The sequence below is a fragment of the Bos indicus x Bos taurus genome, chromosome X, assembly GCF_003369695.1.
Source record: "Bos indicus x Bos taurus breed Angus x Brahman F1 hybrid chromosome X, Bos_hybrid_MaternalHap_v2.0, whole genome shotgun sequence".
NCBI classification, from domain to species: domain Eukaryota; kingdom Metazoa; phylum Chordata; class Mammalia; order Artiodactyla; family Bovidae; genus Bos; species Bos indicus x Bos taurus.
The window spans coordinates 97,866,157-97,885,734 of NC_040105.1; positions in this window are offsets into that span (position 1 = coordinate 97,866,157).

Here is a 19,578-nt window from a genome sequence, read left to right on the forward strand (position 1 = left end):
ATAAGCTGGAACAAGGAACTATCTGAAACTTAACTGACCCTGCACGGCCCTCAACAGCACCTAAGAATTAAGTTCTTTATTACTCCTTTAATTTTCATTTTATACCCTACTATTACCTTGCAAAAAAAGACCCTATTTTTTTTTATTTTTTTTTAAATTAATTTTATTCTATTCTCAAACTTTACATAATTGTATTAGTTCTGCCAAACATCAAAATGAATCCACCACGGGTATACATGTGTTCCCCATCCTGAACCCCCCTCCCTCCTCCCTCCCCACACCATCCTATTTTTAAAGCAAACTTCATATATATATTTTCCTAATGTTTGTGATTAACTTTTATATTTTTAATATTGTGTTTTGAGAGTCTAACCTCTACTCTAGATTTTTAAGATTTGCTTTTTAATATTTGTTATCAATTTTGTACCTTTAAGAATCAAATTTTCAGTACCCATTCTTATGTAGGGGTGTGATTACTGGCTTGATTGCTCTGTCCCCTTTTGACTCTCCTTTTTCTCCCCCAGGTCACTTCTATCTCCTCCCTCCCCCTTCTCCTCTATACTTAATGCTGTGAACCTCTTTGGGTGTTCTGGGCTGTGGAGAACACTTAGGGAACTCATTACTGGATAGTTTGGTCTCTCTCCTTTTAACTCCCCCTCCTCTCATCCTGGTCACCTCTATTTCCTTCCTCCCTCTTCTCTTCTTTATGTAACTCTGTGAACCTCTCTAGGTGTTCCAGACTGTGGAGAGCACATAGGAAATTGATTACTGGCTAGATTTCTCTCTCCCCTTCGGACTCCCCCTCTTCTCCTCCTGGTCACCTTTATCTCCCTTCTCCCTCTTCTCTTCTCCATTAACTCTGTGAACCTCTCTGGGTGTCCCTCATAGTAGAGAATCTTTTTACCATTAAGTTAGAAGTTTTATCATCAGAGCTGTATGGATGGAGAAGTCTTGAGGCTAGAATAAGACTGAAAGCCAGAGGCAGGACACTTAAATCCAAAATTTGAGAACACCATAAAACTTCTGACTCCAGGAAACATTACTGAGAAGAGCTCATTCAAAAGCCTCCATATCTAAATTTAAACGAAGCTCCACCCAAGAGCCAGCAAGTTTCAGAGCAAGACATACCACACTAATTCTCCAGCAACACAGGAACATAGTCCTGAGCATTAAAATACAGGTGGCCAAAAGTCACACCAAACACATAGACACCTCAAAACTCACTACTGGACACTTCATTGCACTCCAGAGAGAAGAGATCCAGCTCCACCCATCAGAACACCGACACAAGCTTCTCTAACCAGGAAACCTTCACCCTAATACCAAACCAGACAAATATGCCACAAGAAAACAAAACTACAGGCCAATATCACTGATGAATGTAGATGCAAAAATCCTTAACAAAATTCTAGCAAACAGAGTCCAACAACATATTAAAAAGATTATATATCATGACCAAGTGGGCTTTATCCCAGGGATGCAAGGAGTCTTCAATATTCACAAATTAATCAATGTGATACACCACATTAACAAATTGAAAGATAAAAACCATATGATTATCTCAATAGATGCAGAGAAAGTCTTTGACAAAATTCAACATCCATTTATGATAAAAACCCTCCAGAAAGCAGGCATAGAAGGAACATACCCAAACATAATAAAAGTCACATATGATAAACCCACAGCAAACATTATCCTCATAAGTGAAAAATTGAAAGCATTTCCCCTGAAGCCAGGCTTGGAGAATTTTGAGCATTACTTTACTAGCGTGTGAGATGAGTGCAATTGTGCGGTAGTTTGAGCATTCTTTGGCATTGCCTTTCTTTGGGATTGGAATGAAAATTGACCTTTTCCAGTCCTATGGCCACTGCTGAGTTTTCCAAATTTGCTGACATATTGAGTGTAGCACTTTCACAGCATCATCTTTCAGGATTTGGAATAGCTCAACTGGAATTCCATCACCTCCACTAGCTTTGTTCGTAGTGATGCTTTCTAAAGCCCACTTGACTTCACATTACAGGATGTCTGGCTCTAAGTCAGTGATCACACCATCATGATTATCTGAGTTGTGAAGATGTTTTTTGTACAGTTCTTCTGTGTATTCTTGCCATCTCTTCTTAATATCTTCTGCTTCTGTTAGATCCATACCATTTCTGTCCTTTATCGATCCCATCTTTGCATGAAATTTTCCTTTGGTATATCTGGTTTTCTTGAAGAGATCCCTAGTCTTTCCCATTCTGTTGTTTTCCTCTATTTCTTTGCATTGATCGCTGAAGAAGGCTTTCTTATCTCTTCTTGCTATTCTTTGGACTCTGCATTCAGATGTTTATATCTTTCCTTTTCTCCTTTGCTTTTTGCTTCTCTTCTTTTCACAGCTATTTGTAAGGCCTCCCCAGACAGCCATTTTGCTTTTTTGCATTTTTTTTCCATGGTGATGATCTTGATCCCTGTCTCCTGTACAATGTCATGAACCTCATTCCATAGTTCATCAGGCACTCTATCTATCAAATCTAGGCCCTTAAATCTATTTCTTACTTCCACTGTATAAAGCTACTAGCCTTCTGCTAATTAGAGAAAGGAAATGTCTCAAAACTCAGAAAATGGCACGAGGCCCCTCACTGACAATATGCATTGTGATAACGTTGGTACTAGGTGAATCATCCCGGGCCATAAAACGTTTGGCATGAATCTTGAAGAAAAGCATGTTTCCAAGTAAATATATAGTTTCATTAACATAGAGTAGGAGAACAATTTATGAGTAAAACCTACTGGTTTGTCAAGTTGGTTCTGAGTCTACGGGGGAACTGACTTGAGGAAAGACAGAGTCTAGGGTAAATACATAGTTCATTAACATAGCTTAAGACAGAATTCCACAAGAAAAACTCATTGGTTAGCTCAAGGTTTGACAAGAGTTTAGTTCATGTGGAGCCAGTTGTCATCATGGCAACACAGAATTTTAAGAGAAATCTCTGTTTAAATCTGTAGAGAAGGGGAAAAAAATCTAAGGTTTGTTTCCTCCTGCTGCTTAAGAGAGAGATAAATGTCTTACACTTGAAGCCTATTTCCTCCCTTTGGAGACCCCTGGCCTTCCTGCCCATTACCCTCTCATTTCTAGTCCAGAGAAATACTTACAATCATTCTAAGCAACATAAAGTCAGAAACCTCTGCTACACCCTTTGTGGAGGTTAAATTGTTCTGGTAGTAAAAAATAAAAATGTAGATTTTATCATGTGATAAGAATATCACAGAGAATGATAAATTTCTTAATCAAGAGACCCAAGAGGAAAACACTATGAAAACTTAGGTTCTAGGAAGTCTGGCTTTATTTCCATATGTTTATAGGAGTGACTCATCAGGACCCATTTAGTTCCAAGTGACAAGAATCAACTCAAATTAGGTTAAATCAAAACTGAGAATATAATTAGTTCATACATATCAGAAGGATGCTGGAGAAACTAAAAAATGGGTGGAGGAACCACAGGAACTAGTACTTCAGGGTCTAGAAACAGAGAGTCAAAGATACTAGTTTATATATATATATATATATAATATACTGTGTATAATAAATGTGCTACACATGTGGTATTTTGATTAACTAGAAATTTCTCATCTTCATTTTGAAATACCTAACATTGTCCAATACAAAAACACAGTGACATTACTTTACAACTCCTTGCTGACTGGTGATTCTTAGAATACATTCAGGCAAAAATCTGTGAGGGGAAGGAAAAAAAAAAAAAAAAACTGGAAACAGAATAGGGATTTCCCAGGGAGCCAAAAGAAAACAATGATATGACCCAGAAAGTAGTAAATTGTTTAAAGAACTTAACATAGTATCTATCACTTAGTGAATGTTCAGTAAATCTTAATCTTCACTGTACTTGTCTCATTTATTTCTAGAAAGCCCCATTTTACAGCTGAAGAAATTGGGGTATCAAGCAACTTTTGTAAGGTCACAAAGCTTATAAATAAATGATTCATCTGCAAGTGGAACATAGGCAATTTTTCTTTAAAATCTCTTGTGTTATGCTACTTGCCAAAACAATACATTACAGCAAAATTTCAAGTATTCCACTATTTTTAAGGTAAATTTCTTCATATAAATAGGTTTAGAATAAAAACATGGATATTTTAACATAAAAAGTCTTCAGTATTGATGTTTATTTAATGTTAAATGACATACAAAAATAAACCAAGAGTCAATATATCTATTAATAACTCTTCCAAACTGTTCAAATATGACTCACTGGGGGAAAAAAATAAATTTTACATCGTGATCCAGTAAACACATATGTCTTTTTTTTTATACAACTGAAACCAAAATTTTATGAAATAATATTTACCTTATCACATGTAATGCACTATGGTACCTTGTCTGGTAATTTTATCACTTTTAAAAAATAATGATGGCCATGAACTTTGAAATTGATTTCTTAACCCAGTAATGGGTTGTAATCAACAGTCTGAATGAAAAACACTCATTTAGACAGTCATAATTGAATAGCTATGTGTACTTCTTTTTTTTTTTTTTTTTTACCTCCTAAGTATAATTGGATTCTCTAATCAACTAAAAGAAAAAACAATATGAAACCAAAAATCCCTAGTCTAGAAAGCTGTAGTCAGGATTCTTATTCTTGACTAAGGAGGAAGGCAGTGGTAGCATTGCTCCCCCAAGCCATTTTCTTCTCACTCAGCTTTCCTTAGCCAGCTAGGATCCCAGAATTTTTTCTTCATGTCTGCAAGGTAACAAGTCTTTTTCTTACTTACAGTTTACATCAACAAAACCCAATCATAACCAAATTTCCAACTTCTATCCAGTTGAACAAAATTTGAAAAAATATGTCAGAAAACCCCAGAAAAAAATGGCAGTAGATACATTGGCTCCTATACACAGCCTTAGGCCACTGGTGTCAACAGTAGACTCCTTAATTGTTAGATAGGTAGCTGCTGTACTGGAGATTTCATAGACATAAGTAAGTATGGGTAAATCTGGCTAGCCTATGTTTTTATTAATATTTTGATGGATTTGCTATAAATTTTCTTTTAAATTTTCATGAAGGCAGAACAAAAATTAGTTGATATTTGAAGTTTCTGGTTAAACCTTCCAAACTGCATACACTAAAAAATAAATACTGGCTAGTTTAGTCTAACACTTTTCTTCTGCTATTTCAAGTTGTTTTGTTATATTTTGCAGTTAATATTTTTTATTAAATATAAACTGCAACCATTGTTTGGAGATACTGGAGATACATCTGGTTTGTGGTTTATCTGACTGACACTTTTCTTGTTCTTCTTCCCAATCCATATCTTCCTTAGCTTGCTTTTCAGGGTATAAATGAAGTATCACTGATTTTAAATTACTAATATTTTATTCACTTCATGAATTTTAATTTTCCCCCAATCATTATTTTATTCTATCTTTAAAATATGGGTACTATGCTAAAAAATATTTTTTATAAAAATGCTAAATTATTTTAAAGAAAAATATTCTGAGCATCTTTTTTAATAGTGTGAATTAACCATGTTGACTTTTACCATATAACAATATTTAATAGAAGGCTAATATAGACCATTAAAGTCATATGCTCAAACCATAAATACAAAAAAAAAAAAAAAAAAACACCAAAAGCTTTCTGGGGGCCTCCCTGGTACTAGCTGGTAAAGAATCCACCTGCAATGCAAGATACACCAATTTGATTCCTGGGTTGGAAAGATAGCCTGGAGAAGGGACAGGCTACCTACTCCAGTATTCGTGGGCTTCCCTGGTGGCTCAGAAGGTAAAGGAAACGTCTGCAATGCAGGAGATCTGGGTTCCATCCCTGGGTTGGGAAGATCCCTTGGAGGAGGGCATGACAACCCACTCCAATATTCTTGCCTAGAGAAACCCCATGGACAGAGGATCCTGGGGGGGGGGGGGGCAGTCCATGGGGTTGACTGAGCGACTAAGCACAGCACAAAGGCTTACTGGAAGACAGGAAGCACAGAATTGAACTGAAGGCTATACACCTTTACACATCTGAAAGATTACTTCTATTTATGAAATTAAAAGGAAGTGAACCTCCATTTCATAATCAGTGAACTTCCTCAAGTGCAGTACAAAAAAAGATATATATTATCAGCAGTAGCTCCTAAAAATATTTTTCAAATAAGAAAAAACAGACAAATTGAGGCATAACTTAAAGAATTTCTTCAAATCTTTATTTGGCCTTAAACTTTTATCTCTTATACACATCCTCTTCTTGTAGCACAGTACACACCACAAGGGAAAAAGAGATTCATTAGCCTCTTAGCCAACAAACCTGACAAAAGTCCCCAAAGAATCCTATGTAAAATAAGAGAATAATTACATAAATCATTTATACAAATAAATGTCTACTCTCATTTCCTATTCCAGGAAGTCTCGCACTGTTGACTGAGGTTCCAAAGAAAGAAAAGAAGCATAAAAATTCCTTTCCACTCAGCAATACCTATTGTTCTTAGTATAAAAGAAGTACTAACTTATTTAATGAAGATGCATGCATGTGTGTTCATTCAGTTCAGTTGTGTCCCAAATCCTACCATCAATCATATATTTACTGAATTGTTAAAGTTCAGTATATGTATATGTTAGTATCAGAATTGATATCCTGGTGAGAACTGTTTATCAAGTATCAGTTCAGTTAAGACACTCAGTTGCATCCAATTATTTGTGACCTCATGGACTGCAGAATGCCAGGCTTCCCTGTCCATCACTAAATCCCAAAGCTACTCAAACTCATGTCCATCCAGTCAGTGATGCTATCCAACCGTGTCATTCTCTGTCATCTGCTTCTCCTCCTGCCTTCAGTCTTTCCCAGCATCAGGGTCTTTTCCAACATGTCAGTTCTTCGCATCATAGGGCTGAAGTATTGGAGCTTCAGCTGCAGCATCAATCCTTACAATGAATATTGAAGATGGATTTCCTTTAGAGTTGACTGATTTGATCTCCTTGCAGTTCAAGAGACTCTCAAGAGTCTTCTCCAACACCACAGTTCAAAAGCATCAATTCTTTGGCACTCAGCTTTCTTTATGGTCCAACCCTCATATCCATACATGACTACTGAAAAAATCATAGCTTTGACTAGATAGACCATTGTTGGCAAAGTAATGTCTCTGCTTTATAATGTGCTGTCTAGGTTGGTCATACCTTTTCTTCCAAAGACTGAACATCTTTTAATTTCATAGCGGCAGTCAACATCCACAATGATTTTGGAGCCCAAGAAAATAAAGTCTGTAACTGTTTCCATTGTTTCTCCATCTATTTGCCACAGTGTTGAGACCAGATGCCATGATACTAGTCTTTTGAATCTTGAGTTTTAAACCAGACTCCTCACTCTCCTCTTTCAATTTTGTCAAGAGGCTCTTCAGTTCTTAACTTTCTGGCATAAGGATGGTGTCTTTTGCCTATTTGAGGTTACTGATATTTTTCTCAGCAATCTTGATTCCAGCTTGTACTTCATCTAGCTCAGCATTTCACATGATGCACTCTGCTTAGAAGTTAAATAAGCAGAGTGACAATATACAGCCTTGACATACTCCTTTCCTAACTTGGAGCAGTCCATTGTTCCATATCCAGTTCTAACTGTTGCTTCTTGACCTGCATACAGATTTTTCAGGAGGCAGGTCAGGTGGTCTGGTATTCCCATCACTTGAAGAATTTTCCAGTTTGTTGTGATCCACATATTCAAAGGCTTTGGCATAGTCAACAAAGCAGAAGTAGATATCTTTTGTAACTCTCTTGCTTTTTTGATGATCCAATGGATGTTGGCAATTTGATCTCTGGTTCCTCTGCCTTTTCTAAATTCAGCTTGAACATGTAGAATTTCTCGGTTCATGTAGCTTGGAGAATTTTGAGCATTACTTTGCTTATGTGTGAAGAGTGCAATTGTGTCGTAGTGTGAACTATCTTTTGCATTGCCTTTCTTTGAGATTTGAATAAAAACTGATATTTTCCAGTCCTGTGGCCACTGCTGAGTTTTCCAAATTTGCTGGCATAGTGAGTGCAGCACGTTCACAGCATCATATTTTAGTATTTGAAATAGCTCAACTGGAGTTTCGTCTCCTCCACTATCTTTGTTTGTAGTGATGCTTCCTAAGGCCCAGTTGACTTTGCACGCCAGGATGTCTGGTGCTGCTGCTGCTGCTGCTGCTGCTAAGTCACTTCGGTCATTTCTGACTGTGTGTGACTCTATAGACGGCAGCCCACCAGGCTCCCCTGTCCCTGGGATTCTCAAGGCAAGAACACTGGAGTGGGTTGCCATTTCCTTCTCCGATGCATGAAAGTGAAGAGTGAAAGTGAAGTCTCTAAGTCGTGTCTGACTCTTCGCGACCCCATGTACTGCAGCCCACCAGGCTCCTCCATCCATGGGATTTTCCAGGCAAGAGTACTGGAGTGGGGTGCCATCACCTTCTCCATGTCTTGTACTAGGTGAGTGATCACAACATTGTGGTTATCTGTGTCACTAAGTTGTTTTTTGTTTGTTTGTTTGTTGCATGATTCTTCTGTGTATTCTTGGCACCTCTTCTTAATATCTTCCGCTTCTCTTAGGTCCATACCTTTTCTGTCCTTTATTGTGCCCAACTTTGCATGAAATGTTCCCTTGGTATCTCTAATTTTCTTGAAGAGATTTCTAGTGTTTCCCATTCTACTGTTTTCTTCTATATCTTTGCAATGATTACTGAGGAAGGCTTTCTTATCTCTCCTTGCTATTCTTTAGAACTCTGCATTCAGGTGCGTATATCTTTCCTTTTCTACTTTTCCTTTCTTTTCTCTTCTTTTCTTAGCTATTTTAAGCCCTTCTCCAACAACCATTTTGCCTTTTTGCATTTTTTCTTCTTGGGGTGTATAGGAGGGTGATCACTGTCTCCTATACAATGTCATGAAACTCTGTTCATAGTTCTTCAGGCACTCTGTCTATCAGATCTAATCCCTTGAATCTATTTTTCACCTCCACTATATAATCATAAGGAATTTGATTTAGGTCATACCTGAATGGTCTAGAGGTTTTCCCTACTTTCTTCAGTTTAAGTCTGAATTTTGCAATAAGGGATTCATGATATAAGCCACAGTCAGCTCCTTGTCTTGTTTTTGCTGACTGTATAGAGCTTCTCCATCTTTGGCTGCAAAAGATACAATCAATCTGATTTCAGTATTGACCATCTGGTGAGGTACATGTGTAGAGTCTTCTCTTGTGTTGTTGGAAAAGGGTGTTTGCTATGAACAGTGCATTCTCTTGGCAAAATTCTATTAGCCTTTGCCCTGCTTAATTCTGTACTTCAAGGTCAAATTTGCCTGTTATTCCAGGTATTTCTTGACTTCCTACTTTCGCATTCCAGTCCCCTATGATGAAAAGGACATCATTTTTTGGTGTTAATTCTAGAAGGTCTTGTAGGGCATCATAGAACAATTCAACTTCGTCTTCTTCAGCATTAGTGGTTGGGGCATAGACTTGGATTTCTATGATATTGAATGGTATGCCTTGAAAACAGAGATCATTCTGTCATTTTTGAGACTGTGCACAAGTACTGCATTTCCGACTCTTTTATTGACTATTAGGGCTCCTCTATTTTTTCTAAGGGATTCTTGCCCACAGTAGTGGATATAATGGTCATCTCAATTAAATTCAATTTTTCCCATCCATTTTATTTCACTGATTCCTAAAATGTCGATGTTTACTCTTACCATCTCTTGTTTCACCACTTCCAAATTACCTTGATTCATCAACCTGATATTCCAGGTTCTTATGCAATATTGTTCCTTACAGCATTGGACCTTACTTCTGTCCACAGTCACATCAACAACTGGGTGTTGTTTTCACTTTGGCTCTATCTCTTCATTGTTTCTGGAGTTATTTCTCCACTGATCTCCAGTAGCATATTGGGAAGCTACCGACCTAGGGAGTTCATCTTTCAGTGTCATATCCTTTTGTGTTCTCATACTATTCATGGGGTTCTCAGTGCAAGAATACTGAAGTGGTTTGTCATTCTCTTCTCCAGTGGACCATGTTCTCCACCATGACCTGTTGGTCTTGCTTGGCCCTTCAAGGCATGGCTTATATTTTCAATGAGTTAGACAGGGCTGTGGTCCATGTGATCAGTTCGGTTCATTTTCTGTGATTGTGGTTTTCATTCTGTCTGCCCTCTGAATGATAAGGATAAGAGGCTTTTGTAAGTTTCCTGTTGGGAGACAATGACTGTGGGGGAAACAGGGTCTGGTTCTCATGGTCAGGGCTACAATCAGTAAATCTTTAATCCAATTTTCTGTTGATGGGTGGGGTTGTGTTCCCTCCCTTTTGTTTGGTCTGAGGCCAAACTGTCACTCATGCCTCCATCAGAAACTCCTGGACACTCACAGGCAAGTTTGCCTTAGTCTCTTGTGGGGACCCTACTCCTTTCTCCAGGCTCCTGCTGTGCACAAGGTTTTGTTTGTGCCCTCCAGTAGTCTGTTTCCCCAGTCCTGTGGAAGTTCTGTAATCTAATCCCACTGGCCTCCAAAGTCAAATTTCCTGGGGGTTCTTAATCCCTTTGCTGGACCCACAGGTTGGGAAATCTGTTGTGGATCCTAGAACTTTCTTAACAGTGCAAGAATTTCTTTGGTATAATCGTTCTGCAGTTTGTAGATCATCTGCTTGGTGGCTTTATGGTGGGTAAGCTGCGTGATCCAGGTCTGCTGCAGCCAGAGCCCCGGTCCCTGCAGCAGGCCACTGCTGGCCCACTCAAAGGCATGTCTGGCTCAGTCTCTGTGGGGCCTCTGGGTCCTGGAGGGCACAGGGTTTTGTTTGAGACTTCCAAGTGTCTTCGGCTGGTATGAGGTTTGATTCTAAATGTGATTTCACCCCTCCTACTGTCTTGTTGGGGCTTCTCCTTTACCCTTGAATGTGAGGTGTCTTTTTTTGGCGGGATCCAACATTCTCCTGTTGATGGTTGTTCAGCAACTATAGGACAGGTTTTATATGCAGTTCCTTTTGCCTTTGGTCTTATGGATTCCATTCATTTCCAAACTTACTTAGGTCCACAATTTATTCCCGCATCCCTTTCAGTGAGTTTTAAAATACATTTGTAACATATTCAGATTATTGTGCCACATTTTGCATTCCTTCCTGGAATGTATACATTAAGGATTACTTTTTGTGCAATAAAAATTAATTGGTTTTTGATAAATGCTTAATGTCTTGTTTTCACCATTATAGTATCATAAAAAATAGTTTCACTGTCCTAAAACAAAAATCCCCTATGCTTCACTAGTCAATATCCCTAAACACCTAGAAATCAGGGACTCGTTTACCATCTCTACAGTTTTGTCTTTTCTAGAATGACATAAAATTGCAATTGCACAGTATGTAGCTCTTTCAGACTGTCTTTTTTCACTTAGTAATATGCATTTAATAGTGATGATTTTACATATTCTGATGGTTTTCTTTACATCATTAAGACATTTTCCAATGTATGGGTATATTAGAATTTGCTGTCCATTCACCTACTGAAGAACTTCTTTGTTACTTTCCTGATTTTGTGATTATATATAAAGCTACTACAAGCATTCATGTGAAAGTTTTTTCATGGACATGTTTCAAACCAATTTGATAAATACCTGGGTGTGCAATTGTTGGACTGTTTTGTAAGATTATGTTTAATTTTGAAAAAAAGCAACAATTGTCTTCCAAAGTACCTGTACCGTTTTTCATTTCCACTAGCAATGAATGAGAATTCTTGTTGCTCTGCATTCTCACCAGCAATTGTTATCAGCTTAAAAAAATTTTAACCATTCTGATAGGCTCATAGTGATATTATCTTAATTTGCAAGTCCTTCATGACAAATGATGTGGTGCATCTTTTCCTATGTTTATTTTCCATATGCATGTCTGCATTTCTTGTAATGTATTTATTTGAGTTTGGTATTAGGATAATAGTGATCCCATAGACTGAGTTATGGAAATGTTCCCACTGCTTCCATTTTCTGAAGTATATTGTTGAAAATCGGTATAATTTCTGTGTTAAATGTTTAACAGAATTCACCAGTGAAATCATCTACCTCTAACGATTATGTTTTTGGAAGGTTGATATCAATTTACTTTCTTGACTAGATTCAGAGCTATACAGATTATCTATCTCTCCTTATGTGAGTCTTAGTTTGTGTCTTTTGTGAAATTTGCTCATTTAAACTATGAAATTTGTATATATAAATCAAAATTATAGTATTCATTTATTATCCTCTTAAAGTCCATTTTATGTCTTCTTTCTCTTTTTCTTAGTTAACATGGCTAAGAGGTTTACCAATTTCATTGATATTTTCAAAGAGTTGGCTTTTGTCTCATTAATTTTCTCTATTTTCCAATTTCATTGATTTTTGCACTGAATTTTTATTATTTCATTTTTCCACTCACTTTAAGATTAAATTGCTCTTTCTCTAGTTTTTCTAAGGTAGAAAATTACATAATTAATTTTTAGTATTTGTTCCTTTCTAGTATATTCATTTAATGCTACAAACTTCCCTCTAAATACTGATTTTGCTGCCTCTCTCCAAGTTTGATAAACTGTATTTTAATTTTCAGTCAGTTTAAAGTGTTTTTAAACTCTTGAGATTTCTTTTTTGTTCCATGTCCTGTATAGAAGTGTATTGTTTAACTTCCAAATATTTAAGGATTTTCCAATTATCTTTCCATTATAGATTTCTGGTTCAATTCCATTGTGGTCTCATAATATACTTTGTATTATTTCTATCCTTTTAAATTTTGCTAAGGTGTGTTAAGGTCCATAATATGGTCTACCCTGATGAATGCTCTATGCAAATTCAAGAAAAATGCATATTCTGTTTTTGGCTGGAACATTTTATAAATATCAGATAAATTAATCTTACTGATAATGCTATACAGGTGAAATAAATCTTTATTGACTCCCTGCCTGCTTGATCTCTCAGTTACTGAAAGTTGTTTGACTAAATTCCATGGACAGAAGAGTCTGACAGGCTATAGTCCATGGGGTAGCAAAGAGTCAGACACAACTGAGCAACTGAGCACAGCACAACAGTTTGTTTCTTTCTTTCTCCTTACAGTTCTTTCACTTTTTGCTTCAAATATTCTTAGGCTTAAATACATTAATATTGTTAAGTTTTCTCAGAGAAATTGTGTATGTAATGCCACTCTTTCTTCCCTGATAATTTCCTTGTTCTGAAGTCTATGTTTCCAAAACTACTCCAATTTTCTTTTGAATTGTATCAGTATGTCATTTATTTTTCTTTATCTCTTTACTTTCAACACATCAGAGTCTTTATATCTAAAATGGGTTTCTTAGAGACAAAACGCAGTTTTGTTTTTGTTTTTTTGTTTTTTTTTTTTGTCATTCTGACAATCTCTGTCTTTTAACTGATGTGTTCAGACCACTATTATTTAAAGTGATGACTGATACAATTGAATTAACATTTACGATGTTTATAACAGTTTTCATTTGTTGCTAGAAACTACCTTCTCCAATATGTTGATCATATTATATAACTTTATTTTCTCTTAACATATATTTAAATTACATTTCTTAAAAAAATATTTTAGTAGTTTCACCTGTGTTCATAATGCACAGTTTTGAACTAATGTAAGTCTACCTCCAAATGACACTATTCTGCTTTACAGTAGTGAAATGCATTATAATAGTGTATTACCAATTTTCCTGACCTTTGTGACATTTTCTGTCATATATTTCACTTATGTATATGTTATAATCACCCAATACATTGCTACTATTATTACTTTAAACAGTTATTTTTTAGATAAACTAAATATTTTATATCACCTTCAATTATTTCTTCAATACTCTTCCTTTTTTTTATGTGTGTGTGTGTGTGTGTGTGTGCTTAGTTATTTCTGACTCTGAGATGCCATGGACTATAGTCCACCAGGTTCCTCAGTCCATGGAATTTTCTGGGCAAGAATACTGGAGTGGGTTGTTTCTTCTTACTGTAGTCCATACAAGTATTGAAGTTAATAACTTCAAAGATATTCCTAGACCCAATTCCAACCCATGTATCCAGAGGCTTCCCCACACTAATAAGCAATTCTTGAACACCAACACAGTGTCCAAATTGTTGTTGTTGTTCAGTCACTCAGTCATGTCTGACCCTTTGCAACCCCATGGACTGCAGCACACCAGGCTTCCCTGTCCTTCACCATCTCTTGGAGTTGCTTAAACTCATGTCTACTGAGTCAATGATGCCATCCAACTATCTCACCCTCTGTCATCTCCTTCTCCTCCTGCCTTCAGTCTTAGCATCAGAGTCTTTTCCAATGATCCAGCTCTTCACATCAGGCTCCTAAAATAATGAAGCTTCAGTTTCAGCATCAGTCCTTCCAATGAATATTCAGGGTTGATTTCTTTAGGATCAAATGTTTTGATCTCAAGAATTCAATTCAATTATTACTCTATTTACCTGAAGATAACATAGATTTCACAAGTTGAGGGCTCAGTCCTTCAAGACTACACACTCATTCACCCCCAATCCCACTTTAGACACCAGTCACAAGCCCAGATTGTATTTTACAATCTAAGTTATAAAAGATGTTTATATACAGATGAATGCATGTTCAAATCCAATAGCAAATCTCTTCCTATTAGAAAGAACACTATTATTTCAAAATGACAGATAAAATTTAAGGTATTTTTACATCCACGGCTCTGGAAATCATAAGAAAGAATTCTACCATTTTAGCATTGTAGAACTGGTAAGTAAAATAATTTATTTTCTGGGCATCTATGTTGTGAGACACAATGTCAATTGTAGATAAGTAATGCCTTTACATTCCAAACAGAATTATATTTAAGCTTTACATTTCTCTTTAAGTTTCCATTCTCACATTAAATTTCATAGAATGAATAACTTTAGGGAACACAGTGACCCAGTATGAGATGTGTATTTTAATCATTAACATAAGTTTTTCTCTCCTTAATCTCCCTTGCTAAACAAGCTATATATGGTTTTGATAGCAACCACAAGAGGATACCGTTTAACTCATAAACTGTCATAGGGTCAAAATTAACTTCACTTTGGTTTAATAAAAACACTGTTGCTGATTGCTAAAACATGGAAAAGACTCAATACATTCTAGAAAGCCAAAATCAGCACTATTTACTTAATAAAAAATAAAATCACCAGGAAATACCCTATTGAGAATTTTTTTTCTTTGTTTCAACAATTGATTAACTATAGCAATATGTGTAACTGGATATCCCATCCATGATAAAAGAGCTTGGTTGGAAGAATCAATATGCAATTTTTCTATATTATATTATTCAAAATCTGGATTACTTATGCATAACTAGCTATTTTATATTGTTTGACATAAATCAAAAACTGTTTTCACCATTTTTTTTTACTTCATTGAATTTGTAGCATAAGCTGAGTTATTTAACCTTATGCGTTTTGTTCCAGTATTAAAATAGAAAAATATAGGAATCTGCAGTGAAAGAAAGCCTTACTTTACACCAAACTTATCACTCTATAGTTGTGGAAACAAAAGTCCAGGGATATTAAATGTTGGGGTTTTTGTATATAAAGAGCAACTATCTATCAATAAATCAATTCTAATCACTATCACATAGAGGTCGACTTCAGTGAAACTGGTGAAAACTATTTTGAAACAATCTTCAAATGGTTATTTGAAGCCTCTGGAAATGATCTTAAAGGTGAACAGAAAATAAAGAAATATCTATTTGAACCAATATTACTATGTCCCTTTGCCACCTCCCAGCTCAAATAAGGCCAGAGACTACTCCAAACTGCTATAGCAAAGACTAGTAGCACTCTTTCTTCCAATAGCACCAAGATGGAAAGTTTTCTTTCCAGAGGAGCAGGGTGTCAGCTTTTCTCATCCTGCCCCCAGCTACCTGTTGCTGAAGCTACGTCGCCATTGAGTACAATTGAGAGAAGACCTTTTTTCTTCTGTTCAGCTCTGACTCATGAAAAGGAGGCTCTACCTTGGGTGCCACACTTCTGATAATAGTGAATTCTTTTCACTCTTGCTCCAGCTTGAGGGCAGTCGTTTTATATCAGGTAAGCCAAAGTGAAAGTAGTCTAGGCTGCTGCCACCCCAATGCGTGCTTACTCAATGAGTGCTCATCCAATAAGTATGGTGAAAAGCGATTGGGAGGAGAGTCAAGATATAGGCTAAAGTGTAGGCCAGCTAGTTTGAAAGAGAAAACAGCTGGGAATAAAACAGCTAGAAGAAGTTATACTGGGATCAGAACAAAAATCAAATATTGATATCAGAAAGTATTTCTTCCAAGGAGCCAGAATTTCATTGGATTAATTTGTAGAACAATCTTTACGCCAGAGCATTGTTGAAAACAATTGAGCAATCATCTGCCAATAATTGGAGTTTAACATTTGAATGTGGCCAGGGAAAGAAAAGAGCCCTTCAAAAACCACTGTCATCCCAACATAATTGAGACTATAACCAAAGCTGTGCCTCTGTGAGCAATAATATCAGAAGCTAAACACTAAGGAGAGGGTGTTAATTTTACTAAAATAAGACAATCAACCATGAAATATATTTTTAAATATTTTAATATTTAAATAAAAATTTAAATAAAAAATTAATATTAAATAAATATATTTTTAAAAATACTCCTGGGGGGAGTATTGTAGCAATATACTATCTAAAATACAGTTTATAATAATTAATTATGAGGCATGCAAAGAAACAGAAGAATGTGCCCCCATCCACTGGGAGAAAAACTAGCACAGAAAGTGCCTATGACAGTGACAAGATGTCAGATTTATCAGAAAAAGACTTTAAAGTAGTCATTAAAACCATGTTCACAGAACTAAAAGAAATCATGATTAAAGAAGCAAAGGAAGATATGGCCAAAATGTTGCATCAAATAGAGACATATTGATAAAGATGTATAAATTTCAAAAAAGAATCAGATGGGAATGATAGAGTTGAAAAGCATAATAACTGAAATAAAAAATTCACTAGAGGGTCTCAACAATAGATTTGAACTGGCAGAAGAGGAATAAGCAAACATGAAGATATAGGAATAGAGATCACATAAGCCAAAAAAGCAGATGGGAAGATGAAGAAAAATTAAAGAAATGTATATACCATCAAGTGAACCAAATTATTTGTATGGGACTTCCAACAGAGAGAAGGGAAAGAAGAAAGAACATAAATATTTGATGAAATTGTGACTGAAAACCTAGCAAATTTGTTGAAAAGCAATAACCTACATACCCAATAAAAGGTCAACAGACTCTAAGTGGTACAAAGAGACTTGGAAAAAGGCACAGAATACAAAATGTTAAAAGTCAAAGCTGAGGAGAAAATGCTGAAAGGAGCAAGAGAAAAATGACTCTATTTACAAGGGAATGTCAATACGTTTAATAACTTGCTTCTCAGTAGAAACAATGGTGACCAGAAGGAAAACTGTTCAAAAATAAAAACTGTCAACCAAGAATCCTATATCCAGCAAAACTATCTTTCAAAAATAAACATTAGACTTTCCCAGATATACAAAAACTAAGAGAATATTTTGCTGGCAGAAATGCCTTACAAGAAATACTAAAGGAAGGTCTTGAGACTGAAAGCAAGTAACCTCAGAAATATAGATCAATTAAAAAGGATAGAAAGTCCAGAGATAAACCCACCCACACTTACGGTCAACTAATCTATGACAAAGCTGGCAAGAATACACAAGGGAGAAAAGGCAGTCTCTTCAATAAGTGGTTCTAGGAAAACTGGAGAGCTACACATAAAATAAAGAAATTAAAACACTCCTTAACACTATACACAAAATAAACACAAAATAGATTAAAGACCTAAATGTAATGATTGATACTACAAAACTCTTAGATGAAAGCAGGCAGAACACTCTTTGACCTAAATCAAAGCAAAATCTTTTTTGACACACCTCCTAGAGTAATGAAAATAAAAACAAAAATAAGTAAATGGGACCTTTTAAACTTAGATTTTCTGCACAGAAAAAGAAATAAAAAACAAAATGGAAAAAAAAAAACCCACAAATAAAGTGACCAAAAAGGGATTAATCTCCAAAACATACAAACAGTTCATGAAGCTCAAAACAACCTAATCAATAAATGAGCAGAAGATCTAAATAGACATTTCTCAAAAAACAACAACAACAAAAAAGCATACAGATAGCCAAAAAGCATATGAAAAGATGCTCAACATCACGAATTATTAGAGAAATGCAAATCAAAGCTACAATGAGATATCATCTCACACTAGTCAGAATGTCTATCACCAAAAATTCTACAAACAGGGCTTCCCTGGTGGATTGGTGATTAAAAAAAAAAAAAAAAAAATCTGCCTGTCAAGTCATGAGACATGGGTTCAATCCCTGGGCCTAGAAGATCCCACATGCTACAGAGCAATTAAGCCTATGTACCACAACTATTGAGCCTGTACTCTAGAGCCTTAGAACCACAGCTACTGAAGCCCACAAATTAGAACCCATGTTCCACAACAAGAGAAGCTACCTATGATGAGAAGCCAGTGAACCACAAATAGAGAGTAGCCCCTGCTTTCCACAACTAGAGAAAAGCCTGCACAGCAATGAAGATCCAGTACAGCCATAAATAAAATAAATACAAATCAGATCAGATGACATCAGATCAGTCGCTCAGTCGTGTCCGACTCTTTGCGACTCCATGAATCACAGCACGCCAGGCCTCCCTGTCCATCACCAGCTCCCGGAGTTCACTCAGACTCATGTCCATCGAGTCAGTGATGCCATCCAGCCATCTCATCCTCTGGCGTCCCCTTGTCCTCCTGCCCCCAATCCCTCCCAGCATCAGAGTCTTTTCCAATGAGTCAACTCTTCGCATGAGGTGGCCAAAGTACTGGAGTTTCAGCTTTAGCATCATTCCTTCCAAAGAAATCCCAGGGCTTATCTCCTTCAGAATGGACTGTTTGGATCTCTTTGAAGTCCAGGGGACTCTCAAGAGTCTTCTCCAACACCAAAGTTCAAAAGCATCAATTCTTCGGCGCTCAGCCTTCTTCACAGTCCAACTCTCACATCCATACATGACCACAGGAAAAACCATAGCCTTGACTAGACGAACCTTTGTTGGCAAAGTCATGTCTCTGCTTTTCAATATGCTATCTAGGTTGGTCATAACTTTCCTTCCAAGGAGTAAGTGTCTTTTAATTTCATGGCTGCAGTCACCATCTGTAGTGATTTTGGAGCCCAGAAAAATAAAGTCTGACACTGTTTCCACTGTTTCCCCATCTATTCCGCATGAAGTGATGGGACCAGATGCCATGATCTTCGTTTTCTGAATGTTGAGCTTTAAGCCAACTTTTTCACTCTCCACTTTCACCTTCATCAAGAGGCTTTTTAGTTCCTCTTCACTTTCTGCCATAAGGTTGGTGTAATCTGCATATCTGAGGTTACTGATATTTCTCCCGGCAATCTTGACTCCAGCTTGTGTTTCTTCCAGTCCAGATTTTCTCATGATGTACTCTGCATATAAGTTAAATAAACAGGGTGACAATATACAGCCTTGACGTACTCCTTTTCCTATTTGGAACCAGTCTGTTGTTCCATGTCCAG